Source organism: Mustela nivalis (genome assembly GCF_964662115.1).
Source record: "Mustela nivalis genome assembly, chromosome: 6".
Classification (NCBI taxonomy): domain Eukaryota; kingdom Metazoa; phylum Chordata; class Mammalia; order Carnivora; family Mustelidae; genus Mustela; species Mustela nivalis.
Window position 1 is genome coordinate 75,299,517 of NC_139025.1, and position 12,659 is coordinate 75,312,175.

The 12,659-nt window shown below is 43.1% G+C and overlaps 1 pseudogene across 1 annotated transcript; it reads right to left on the reverse strand.

Moving 5' to 3' along the window:
• Nucleotides 1-3,130: 3,130 nt before the first annotated feature.
• Nucleotides 3,131-3,605, reverse strand: LOC309867530 (ubiquitin-ribosomal protein eS31 fusion protein pseudogene; annotated as a pseudogene). Its single transcript has one exon. The product of its transcript is annotated as a ubiquitin-ribosomal protein eS31 fusion protein pseudogene (transcript).
• Between the last annotated feature and the right edge of the window lie 9,054 nt (nt 3,606-12,659).

Genomic DNA, 12,659 nt, shown 5'->3' on the forward strand with positions numbered 1-12,659 from the left:
CCCCTGCAAAGCTCCATCCCAGAACCCTGAGACCATGACCTGAGCCAAGCCAAAATCAAGAGCTGGCTCCTCAACTAACTGAGTCACCCAGGGGCCCCAAATTAAGCCTACTTTGGACTAGAAACCTTCCTGATAACAGTTGATACGCATTTTGTATGTTACGTGTACTACATACATTATTCTTAGAGTAAGGGGAAATAAATTGTTTTTAAAATCATAAGGTAAGGGCGCCTGGGTGGCTCAGTGGGTTCGGCCGCTGCCTTCGGCTCAGGTCATGATCTCAGGGCCCTGGGATCGAGTCCCGCATGGGGCTCTCTGCTCAGCAGGGAGCCTGCTTCCTCCTCTCTGCCTGCCTCTCTGCCTACTTCTGATCTCTCTCTGTCAAATAAATAAATTAAATCTTTAAAAAGATTTTTTTTAATTAAAAATAAATAAAAAATCATAAGGTAAATACATTTATAGTACTATGTTGAAAAAGTTCACATAGGGGCACCTGGGTGGCTCAGTGGGTTAAAGTCTCTGCCTTCAGCTCAGGTCATGATCCCAGGGTCCTGGGATCAAGCTCCACATCGGGCTCTCTGCTCAGCAGGGAGCCTGCTTCCTCCTCTCTCTCTGCCTGCTTCTCTGTGATCTTAAAATCTTAAAAAAAAAAAAAGTTCACATATAGAGAAGTGGTCCTGTGTAGTTCAAACCTGTGTTCAAGGATAAGGGTTACTGGAGAAATGATCACTGTAGAGCAGTCATATTTTAATTTAAGGATGAATATCAGAGGCAGATACACCAGTGGGTGGCTTTCTGCCAGGCTTTGCTAAGTTATAGAACACAAGGGGCACCTGGGTGGCTCTTTCAGCTAAGTATCTAACTTTGGCTCAGGTCATGACCTCAGGGTCCTAGGACTAAACATCACCCCCCACCCCCACCCCAAGGCCCTACACTGGGCATAGAGCCTGCTTGAGATTTCTCTCTTTTCCCGCTGCCCCAATCTCCACTCTTCCTCTCTCTCACATAAGTAAAATCCTTAAAAAAACACAACTTTCATGTTTTCAGTTATTCTCAACCACTTTAATATCGGTATTATGAGAAGCCCCAATTACTATGAATGTACTTGCTAAAAGAAGACTAAAAATAATAATTAAAAAAAAAATGGAAGACAGTTACTACATCTGTCCTTTAAAACATCTGTCTTGAATACCTGTATGTAAGTTAGGTCTCTGGCTCAAGTTTTTTCCCATTGGGGTAATTTAAGATGGTATATATAGTAGTGTTCCTGCCAAGTATATTTTCTCGTGTGTTAGGTTTATATGTAAACTTTAAAGATCCATTCATTGTACTTGTTTCATGTCTTTTTTTTTTTTTAAGATTTTATTTATTTATTTGACAGAGAGAAATCACAAGTAGATGGAGAGGCAGACAGAGAGAGAGAGGGAAGCAGGCTCCCTGCTGAGCAGAGAGCCTGATGCGGGGCTCGATCCCAGGACCCTGAGATCATGACCTGAGCCGAAGGCAGCGGCTTAACCCACTGAGCCACCCAGGCGCCCCTGTTTCATGTCTTTTAACTTTATGTTTTGTTACAACATTGCCAGCTGATTGCAGTAATTCAGTCAGAAGCAAAGAGGAAAACATTTCAATAAAAGGAGGGTAAAGTGTGGAGTTTAGCAGAGCAGTGAGAGTGGGACCTGAGAAAAGGCTGATAGATAAGGAAATTTGTAGATCTGGTCACTTAACAACAGTTTCAGTAGAGAAGGTATGTATCCACATGGGGCTGAGGAATAAAAGAGCCATAAGTTAGCGGTAAGGGTGTGGTTCTTTTGAGAGATTGTGAAGCATGTAAAAGAAGGTACTAATTTTGGATTTGCTTTTAACTGGAGGAAAGATATGAGTTTGGTTATAGGCAAAACAAAAAGTAGAGAAGAAAAATCAAAGATGTAGAGGCAAAAAGGCAAGAACTAGGTTGAAGAGCATGGCTGAAGACATCCTTGACATGTCTTTTCAGAGTCAGAGGATGAATGACTCAAGTTCACCCAGGCGCCCTCAAGTTCAGGTAGGGAAAGGGACACTAGAGGAGTTGGCTCATCAAATGACCTTAGTCCCATTCATGAGAGGTGGTGAAGTCTTTTTTTCTGGGGCGTATGAGAGAAGAGGATGGAAGTTTGAGACCCAGAAGGGAAGCAACTTCGTAAAAGCATATATGTACATTACTACAGATCTAGAAAGGATCTAGAAATTTAAAAGTGGTTTCATTGCGGTTGTTGCTTAAATTTGTAACTTCTTTAAGAGAACCAAATGGAGCAAATGCTATCAAGCAGGGCATCAATCATAGGATAAAAATAGGGAAAAGAGTGATAGAAGGAAAATTTGGATCTAGACTGTTAATAGATTTCTCTTTCTAGTCCTTTTTAAAAATTTTTAAATTTATTTTTATTTATTTGCGTATGTATACTTTTTAGTTCATGTCTTTTTTTTAATTTTAAAATTTTTATTAACATATAATGTATTATTAGCCCCAGGGGTACAGGTCTGTGAATCACCAGGTTTACACACTTCACAGCACTCACCATAGCACATACCTTCCCCAATGTCCATAACCCAACCACCCTCTCCCTACCCTCCTACCCCCAGCAACCCTCAGTTTGTTTTGTGAGATTAAGCGTCTCTCAGGTTTGTCTCCCTCCCAGTCCCATCTTGTTCATTTTTTTCTACCTTAGCCCCCAAACCCCTCACGTTGCCTCTCAAATTCTTCATATCAGGGAGATCATATGATACTTATCTTTCTCTCATTGACTTATTTCACTCAGGATAATACCTTCTAGTTCCATCCACGTTGTCACAAATGGCAGGATTTCATTTCTTTTGATGCCTGCATCAGTATTCCATTGTGTGTGTGTGTGTGTGTGTGTGTGTGTGTGTGTGTGTGTGTGTGTATGTGTACGACATCTTTATCCATTCATCTGTTGATGAACATCTAGGTTCTTCCCATAGTTTGGCTATTGTGGACATTGCTGCTATAAACATTCGGGTGCACATGCCCCTTTGGATCACTACATTTGTGTCTTTAGGGTAAATACCCAGTAGTGTGATTGCTGGGTCATAGGGTAGCTCTAGTTCATGTCTTTTATTAGCCTATATACAGTTATTTGTCTTCCAGTTTGTTGAAGCAATACAAAGGACAACATTTGCCACAGTAACATCTGTCCATGTGGCTAGCCATAAAAACTCCAGCACCACATTCATCTGAAGGGCACTCCCCATGAAGGCAACTGATTTTGGCATTCTCATCCTCCTGGTAGTATTTCAGGACAACCTGTTTAATCTTCTTTCTCTTACGTTTACTCTTCTTAGGAGTGGTAGAAAACTTCTTCCTTTTCTTAGCACCACCACGAAGTCTCAACACAGATGAAGAAGAGTGGACCCTTTCTAAATGTTACATATCATCAGATAAAGTACATCCATTTTCCAGTTGTTTGTCAGCAAAGATCAGTCTCTGCTGATCAAGAGGAATTCCTTCCTTACCCTGACTCTTCGCCTTTACATTTTTTATTGTACCTGAGGGTTCAACCTCGATGGCGATAGTCTTCCCCAGTAAGGGTTTTCATGAAAATCTGCATCTTGGTGGCAATTTCACCTGAGGTCTGGAGGAAAAGGAGGGTCAGACTTGGGGACATACGAGAAGGCATTGGGTTAGGCCGGTCGCCCGAGAGAGGCCCAAGAGCACACTGTCTAGTTTTTCTTTTTTAAAAGAAGTTTTCTTTTTTTAAAACTTTTTTTAAAGATATGCTTGTATGTGATTCTGAAGTCAAGTAGTATAGAAAGGACATGAAAAACTAAGAATCACAATATAGACCTCTAACAGCAAGTTCAGCTCCCCAGTGGGAGAACTACTTGAAACACTCAGATTTATCTGTTTGCTGGCAGTTCCCTCCATACCTATCAATGGTATGTTTATTTCACTGTTCTTGATTTCTTAATTTTAGATGTAAATTGATGGTTTTCAAGACTGATGGGGATTTGGTTTATGCTTCCCACCCTCCTCTGAGGATTATAATGTCACTACTCTTGATTCCTTTATACGCTTCCTTTACAATGTCTAATAGTATTTTTTTTTACTTTTTCTTTCTTTTCTTCTTTCCTTCCTTCCTCTCTCTCTCTCTCTCAATCTCTCTCTCTCTTTCTTTCTTTTATGTATTTCACACACAGCAGGATCCCTGCTTGGGGCTCAATTCCAGGATACTGGGATTATAAACTGAGCCGAAGGCCGACAGTTAAATGACTGAGCCACCCGGGCGCCCCAGCCTTAATTTCTTATAATGGCTGTCAACAGTAATTCTTGTCTCTCTGGTAGGTAAGATGACAATATTAATGCCCCATTTTTCCTTTTGACTATCATTCCACCATCTGTTTTTTGTTATCTGTATTCTTATAGTTACATTGTCAAAGTTGATTACATTTGCATTCTATTTTATTACTACTGTTAATAGTTAGCTTTATTGATTGATACAGTTCAATGCAGATCACAGTTTATACTAGGATCACATTTCTTTACTTAGTATTTTGTTTTTCTTGATTTTTTATAAAGATTTTAATTATTTATTGGACAGACATCACAAGTAGGCAGAAAGGCAGGCAGCTAGAGAAGGGGAAGCAGTAGTTATTTGTCTCTCTCTTTCTCAGCTTCTTGATTCTCCTGCATTTGGTCTTCCATATCACTAATTCTCTCCTGCTTCATTTATCCTAGCACTTTGAGTCTCTATTTTTTATTGCACCTCAGTAACAGTCTTTCTGATTTCCTCTTGGTTAAATTTTATTTCTTCAGAAAGGGATTCTGTAGAATTTTCTATGCTTTTTTCAAGCCCAGCTAGTATTTTTTTTAAGATTTTATTTATTTATTTGACAGACGGAGACCACAAGCAGGCAGAGAGGCAGGCAGAGAGAGCAAAGGAAGCAGGCCCCCCGCTGAGCAGAGAGCCCAATGCTGGGCTCAATCCCAGGACACTGAGATCATGACCTGAGCCAAAGGCATCGGCTTAACCCACTGAGCCACCCAGGCACCCCCTCCCCCAGCTAGTATCTTTTTTTTTTTTTTAAAGATTTTATTTATTTATTTGACAGAGAGAAATCACAAGTAGGCAGAGAGGCAGGCAGAGAGAGAGAGAGAGGAGGAAGCAGGCTCCCCGCTGAGCAGAGAGCCCGATGCGGGACTCGATCCCAGGACCCTGAGATCATGACCTGAGCCGAAGGCAGCGGCTTAACCACTGAGCCACCCAGGCGCCCCAGCTAGTATCTTTTTAATCATCATTCTGAACTGTAGTTCTGACATCTTACTAATGTCCGTACTGATTAGGTCCCTGACAGTTGGTACTGCCTCTTATTCTTTTTTTGTTTTTGGGGGTTTTTTTTTTGAGGTGAGTTTTTCCTTTTTGTCATTTTGCCCAGAGAAGAATAGATGAATGAGAGAACAAAATGCTAAAATGGTAAGAACAACCCCAGAAAAATATACACTAAATAAATCAGAAGAGACTCAAAACCAGGGAGAAAAGAGAGAAAAAAAAAGAATATGATTAGGCTGGTGAATTGAACAGAAGCCCACGCAAGTATATTTTGGGCTGTTAGAAGAAACTGCCTCCCAAATTGTAAAGAAAGAAAAACATACATGTATAAAAATAAGGGTAAATACAATGAAGGGATGGAATAGGATTGTAAAATAAAAATTAAGAGTTTGAAAAAGGAATTGATAAGTTGGTTCAAAAAGGAAAGAAGAAAAAAATTTTTTAAATTAGAAAATAAGAAAATTTTGAAAAGTAACTTTGAAAGACTGAAGAATCATGGGGAAAAAACCATGAATTCTATGTGCTGTATTCCCCTTGCACTGGAGTTTTACAGTTCTCATTGATCAGTAACCTAGGTCTTGGCTGGATGTTCTTGCCGGTCCTCTGGAGAGAGGCCTGTTGCAGTGATTCTCAACTGTCTTTACCCGAGGTGGAACTGCACCACCCTTGCCAGGGGCCAGGCAAAGCAATCTGCTAGGGTTCACTTTTGTAGCTTTTCCCTGTAAGCTTTCCTTACAGATTTTGAGGATAAGAGTGAAAATGGCAGCCTCCCAATCTCTGGCCCTGGAGCAGCTGAGAGCTAGGGCCCCACTCCTCAGGGAGCCCTCAGAGAAAAACAGTCCATCACTCATTTCTCCTTGGTCTCTGTCCCCGCTCCATGCTCACCCAGCCTGTGACCAGGCATTTCTATCTCCGGCACATGGCCCCATTTGGAGTCTCCCAACCCGCGAGATTCCAACACCGCGCTCCCGTGCTGCTGCTCCTATGGGAGAAAGGGGAATGTCCCCGCATCTGCCCCTTGTTGGGCCCCTGGCCCAACTGTGCCACAGATCCCAGTTTATGGCAACCCCAAGCTGAGGGCCCACTCCTGAGCTTGTGTTTGCAGCCAGCTTCCCTGCTCCAATACCTGGGAGTTCTGCCACACACAGGCACCCCTGGTCTTTCTGGGAACCCAAGGGTCATGAGACTACACTGTCCCTGTGAGGATTCCACTCCTGCTTAGCTACCTGAGTGATGTCGCTCACCAGAGCAGACTTCAGAAAGTTTTGATTTTGGGCTCCATTGCTCTATCACTTGCTGGTAGCCGGCTGATGGAAGTGAGTCCCAGGTGATATATGGGTCTGTGGTCCCATGTATCACCTGGGACTCACTTCTCCTCACATCCTACCTTCCAGAAGTGGTTGCTTTTCTGTTCATAGAATTGCTGCTATTCTCTTCTTCGATCTCCTATTGAGTTTGTAGGTTTTCAGAATGGTTTGATAGATGTCGAGCTGAATTCCTGGGGCCAGACAGAATTAGGTCTCCCAGTTCTCCATCATCTTGTTAGCGCTCCAGATAGTAGTTTCTTTTTCTTTCTTTTTTTTTTTTTTAAAGATTTTATTCATTTATTTGACAGACAGAGATCACAAGTAAGCAGAGAGGCAGGCAGAGAGAGAGAGGAGGGAGCAGGCCTCCCGCCGAGCAGAGAGCCCAGTGCGGGGCTCGATCCCAGGATCCTGGGATCAAGACCCGAGCCAAAGGCAGAGGCTTTAACCCACTGAGCCACCCAGGCGCCCCCAGATAGTAGTTTCTAATACTATTCTCCAATGAAAGGAACCAGAGCTTCTCAGAAAAATGGCTAATTCTAGGACTGGAGAGGAAATATATAAGATAAATCAGTAGCATCTTGTTGTGCTAGAAAGTGAGGAAGTGCTTTGAAAAACAAGGCAAAACAACAACAACAACAAAACCCACACACAGTTATGGAGGTTTGTGTCAAAGGACACAAGAACCAACTGAAAGCTCCCAGTGGCCAAAGCCTGATCAATTTGAGCAACAAAATTAAGAGGTATTAGATTATAACCCAGAGTATAAAGTAAGTATCCATGAGTTCATGGGATATTAATGATTGAATGAATAAGTGGGGAAGGTTAGACAAATTGACCATGCAAAAGAATTCCAAATTTATGTACGTACTCTGTCCTCAAGAAAGTGCCGCATAACTTCCCACTCCTGAAGTATGGACTCTCTAGAGTGACTTCATTCAAGAGTATGGAAAGGGATCTGTGTGTGAGTTGGCTAGGGCGGCCATAACAACGTACCACAGACTGCATGGCTCAACAACAGATATTTATTTTTTCACAGTTCTGGAGGTTTGAAGTCTGAGATCAAAGTATTGGCAAGTGTGGTTTCTTCTGAGATTGTTCTCCTTGTCCTGCTGCTGTGTCTCCTGTGTCTTCACATGGTCTTCTCTCTGCAGATGTTTGTGCTCTAATCTCCTCTTCTAAAGACACCAGACTGGGGCGCCTGGGTGGCTCAGTGGGTTAAAGCCTCTGCCTTCAGCTCAGGTCATGATCCCAGGGTCCTGGGATCGAGCCCCGCATTGGGGTTCTCTGCTCAGCAGGGAGCCTGCTTCCTCCTCTCTCTCTGCCTGCCTCTCTGCCTCCTTGTGATCTCTGTCTGTCAAATAAATAAATAAATAAAATCTTAAAAAAAAAAAATAAAGACCCCAGACCTTGGATTAAGACCCAACTGACCACATTTTAATTTAATTACCTACTTAAAGACACTCTCATGATACAGTTACATTCTGAGTTACTGAGGGTTAGAGCTCAAGGTAAGAATTTTGAGGAGAGGGGCGCCTGGGTGGCCCAGTGGGTTAAGCCTCTGCCTTTGGCTCAGGTCATGATCCCAGGGTCCTTGGATCAAGCCCCACATCGGGCTCTCTGCTCCGCGGGGAACCCACTTCCCTCTCTCATTCTCTGCCTGCCTCTCTGCCTACTTGTGATCTCTGTCAAATAAATAAATAAAAATCTTTAAAAAAAAAAAAAAAGAATTTTGAGGAGATACAATTCAGACTGTAACAGGGAAAAGAGTAACTTTACAATGGAAACATTCGGCAAACACTACCTGAGCCAGATGATCTAGGTCAATAACAACAGGGATGTCACACTGACACTCTGGCCCTTGATTTGATGTGATGAAAATGGCACCTTACCTCATAAACCCCCCCATCCAATCAAGACAAATCCTGAGGGATATTCTGCAGAATGCTTGACCTGCATCACTCAAAATTGTCACCAAAACAAGGAAAGGGAAGAACAGATACCAAGAAGATCTGAATGAGATAATTAAATGTAATACAGGATCCTTGAACAGAAAAGGAAATGAGGTAAAACTAAGGACATCTGGGGGTGCCTGGGTAGCTCAGTGGGTTAAGCCTCTGTCTTCGGCTCAGGTCATGATCTCAGGGTCCTGGGATTGAGCACCGCATCGGACTCTCTGCTCAGCCGGGAGCCTGCTTCTCCCTCCCCCTCTGCCTGCCTCTCTGCCTGCTTGTGATCACTCTCTCTGTGTCAAATAAATAAAGTCTTAAAAAAAAAAAAAAGGACATCTGAATAAAGTATGGACTTCAGTTAATGATATGTCAGTATTTGTTTGTTAGTTATAACAAATACACTATATTAAGATGTCAGTAATAAGACAAAAAGGTTGCAGGGTGTTTTAACCTGCTCAGGCTATTATTACAAAATACCATAGACTGGATGGCTTATCAACAGAAATTTCTCACAATTCTGGAGTCTGAGAAACCCAAGTGCTGGCACATTGGGTTTCTGGTGAGAGCGCACTTCCTCACAGGTGTCTGTCTTCTCACTGTATCTTCACGGGGTAGACAGGTGGGAAGGATCTCTCTTGGGTCCCTTTCATAAGGGCACTAATACCATTCATGAGGGCTCCACCCTCAAGACCTAATCACCTTCCAAAGGCCCCACCTCTAATGCCACAACCTTGGTGGGTTAGGGTTTCAACATATGAATTAGGCAGGGGTGGGGGGATCTGGGAATGGGAGGGTGGCAGGGGCATAAATATTCAGTCCACTGAGCAAGGTATGTAAGAATGCTGTATTATCTTTGCAATTTTTTCTATAAATCTAAAACTTTGAAAATTTTAAGTTTACTACAAAAAAAAAAAAAAAAAGAACAAGATAAAAGAAGGCTCACATGGGCTAGGTAGCATAGCGCTGTTAGAACTAGAACCGGAATCAAGGTCATTTGAATCTAAGTCATTTTTACTTCCACCAACTACCACATGGAAGTCATGTGTGTGGTTGTTGAAGGTGCAGGGTGAGAGTGGCTAGTAAGTACTTAAACTCAAGTAATTCAGGGAAAGCAGGGCAATATAAAGCAAGTGAGTGCTATGGATATGAGCAGAAAGTTCTTTATGATCCAGAACATCAACTGATGGGGGAATCAGGTACCAAAGAACCAACCATAGAGATGCAGAAACTGCTCAAAAGCTGGTGGTTAGGGCACAGGCAGAAGACTGGGAATGAAGGGCCAGAGATCACATAGATATTTTATTTTATTTTATTTATTTTTTTTTTAAAGATTTTATTTATTTATTTGACAGAGAGAAATCACAAGTAGATAGAGAGGCAGGCAGAGAGAGAGAGAGGGAAGCAGGCCCCCTGCTGAGCAGAGAGCCCGATGCGGGACTCGATCCCAGGACCCTGAGATCATGACCTGAGCCGAAGGCAGCGGCTTAACCCACTGAGCCACCCAGGCGCCCCTTATTTTATTTTTTTTAAAGATTTTATTTATTTATTTGACAGAGAGAAATCACAAATAGATGGAGAGGCAGGCAGAGAGAGAGAGGGAAGCAGGCTCCCTGCGGAGCAGAGAGCCCAATGCGGGACTCGATCCCAGGACCCTGAGATCATGACCTGAGCCGAAGGCAGCGGCTTAACCCACTGAGCCACCCAGGCGCCCCACATAGATATTTTAAGACACACAAGATTAGAATCTAGAATTAGAGTAATAGGTACTGGGATTAAAATAATTGTACCTTTTGAGTTAAGGACTATATTTTTAATCTCTGCCCTGGGAGCCTTAAAGTGTGGCTAGGCCTAAACTCACAGGTGGGAGGGAGCTAGGTAAACTGGAGTTGGAGAAACAAAAGGGTGGGGAGCCAGTAGTTCCTGATGCCTGCCTTCCATCTTTCAAAAGACTTTAAGGTCAGTCTTACTCTATTTTTTTTTTTTTTTTAAGATTTTATGTATTTATTTGCCAGAGACTGAGGAGAGAGAGCGAGCGAGCACAGGCAGACAAAGAGGCAGGCAGAGGCAGAGGGAGAAGCAGGCTCCCTGCCGAGCAAGGAGCCCGATGTGGGACTTGATCCCAGGTCGCTGGGATCATGACCTGAGCCGAAGGCAGCTGCTTAACCAACTAAGCCACCCAGGCGTCCCAATTTTTTTTTTTTTTTAAGATTTATTTATTTGAGCAGGGCAGGGAGAGACCAAGGAATAGGAAGAGAAAGACTAAGCACAGAGCCCGATGTGGACCTTGACCTCACAACCCTGAGATCATGACCTCAGCCAAAACCAAGAGTCAGTTGCTTACTGGACAGAGCCCCCCAGGAAGCCCAGTCTTACTCTATTCTTAACGTTGGCTTTTCTCTTTCCTAGACTAGTTCACTCATGCTGTTCCCTTATATATCCTTTGATAATAAACGGCCTCCCCAGGGCTCCTGAGTGGCTCAGTTGGTTCAGTGTCTGCCTTCATCTCAGGTGGTGATCCTGGAGTCCTGGGATAGAGCCCCACATTGGGCTCCCTGCTCGGCAGGGAGTCTGCTTGTCCCTCTGCCTGCTGCTCCCCATGCTTGTGCGTGTGCTCTCTCTCTTAGACATTCTGTCTCAAATAAATAAAATCTTTTATTTATTTATTTTTTTTAAGATTTTATTTATTTGACAGAGATCACAAATAGGCAGAGAGGCAGAGAGAGAAGGAAGCGGTTCCCTGCTGAGCAGAGAGCCCAATGCGGGACTTGATCCCAGGACCCTGAGATCATGACCTGAGCCAAAGGCAGCTGCTTAACCCAGAGCCACCCAGGCGCCCCCAAATAAAATCTTTTTTTTTTTTTTTTAAAGATTTTATTTATTTATTTGACAGACAGAGATCACAAGTAGGCAGAGAGGCAGGCAAAGAGAGAGGAGGAAGCAGGCTCCCTGCTGAGCAGAGAGCCCTATGTGGGACTCGATCCCAGGACCCTGAGATCATGACCCAAGCCGAAGGCAGTGGCTTAACCCACTGAGCCACCCAGGTGCCCCCAAATAAAATCTTTTAAAAAAATAAATTAATGGCCTCCCATACAGAACATTATTTAGATCTTTCAGTGAACTATTTAGAGTTCTTCCCCACCCATTCAAATGTCACTCTTGCCTAGTATCTAATCCTCTGAATTACTAAATATTAGGATATGTAAATGCCAACTAATTAACCAGGAACAGTGCTTTGCCTCTGCCTCTAGAATTAAACTAATCTTTTTTTTTTTAAGATTTTATTTATTTATTTGACAGAGATCACAAATAGGCAGAGAGGCAGGCAGAGAGAGGAGGAAGCAGGCTTCCTGCTGAACAGAGAACCTGATGCGGGACTCAATCCCAGGACCCTGGGATCATGACCTGAGCCGAAGGCAGAGGCTTAACCCACTGAGCCACCCAGGTGCCCCTATAATTATTTTTTAAAGATTTTATTTATTTACTTGATAGAGATTACAAGTAGGCAGAGAGGCAGGCAGGGAGAGAGGAGGAAGCAGGCTCCTTGCTGAGGAGAGAGCTGGAAGCGGGGCTCTATCCCAGAACCCTCGGATCATGACCTGAGCCGAAGGCAGAGTCTTTAACCCCCCGAGCCACCCAGGCACCCCAAGAATTGGGCTAATCTTAAAGAATTAGAATCACTAATGACCATGCAGCATGGACTGCCTCTTCCCCTACTCCTGCAGCTGCTCATTACAGTGCCCTCCCAGGGCAAGGATCATATTTCATTCATTTCTATCTTTATTATCTCAAGTGCTAGCACAAATAGACCCTCCAAAAAGTTATTTTTTTCAATGTGAATAAAGCAGTCGACAACCTACTAAAATTGCTGACATTCTGTCTTCCCTGTTTAGTTTTTCTCCATTGCCCACAGTTATGGGTTGAATTGTGTCCCCTGTCTTCATCCCCAAAAGATGCTTAAATCCTTTCTACCCCCAATACCTGTGAATGAAACCTTAATTGGAAATAAGGTCTTTGTAGATGATCATGTTAGAATGAGGTCATTAAGGTGGCCCTAATCCAACATGACTGTATCCTTTTAA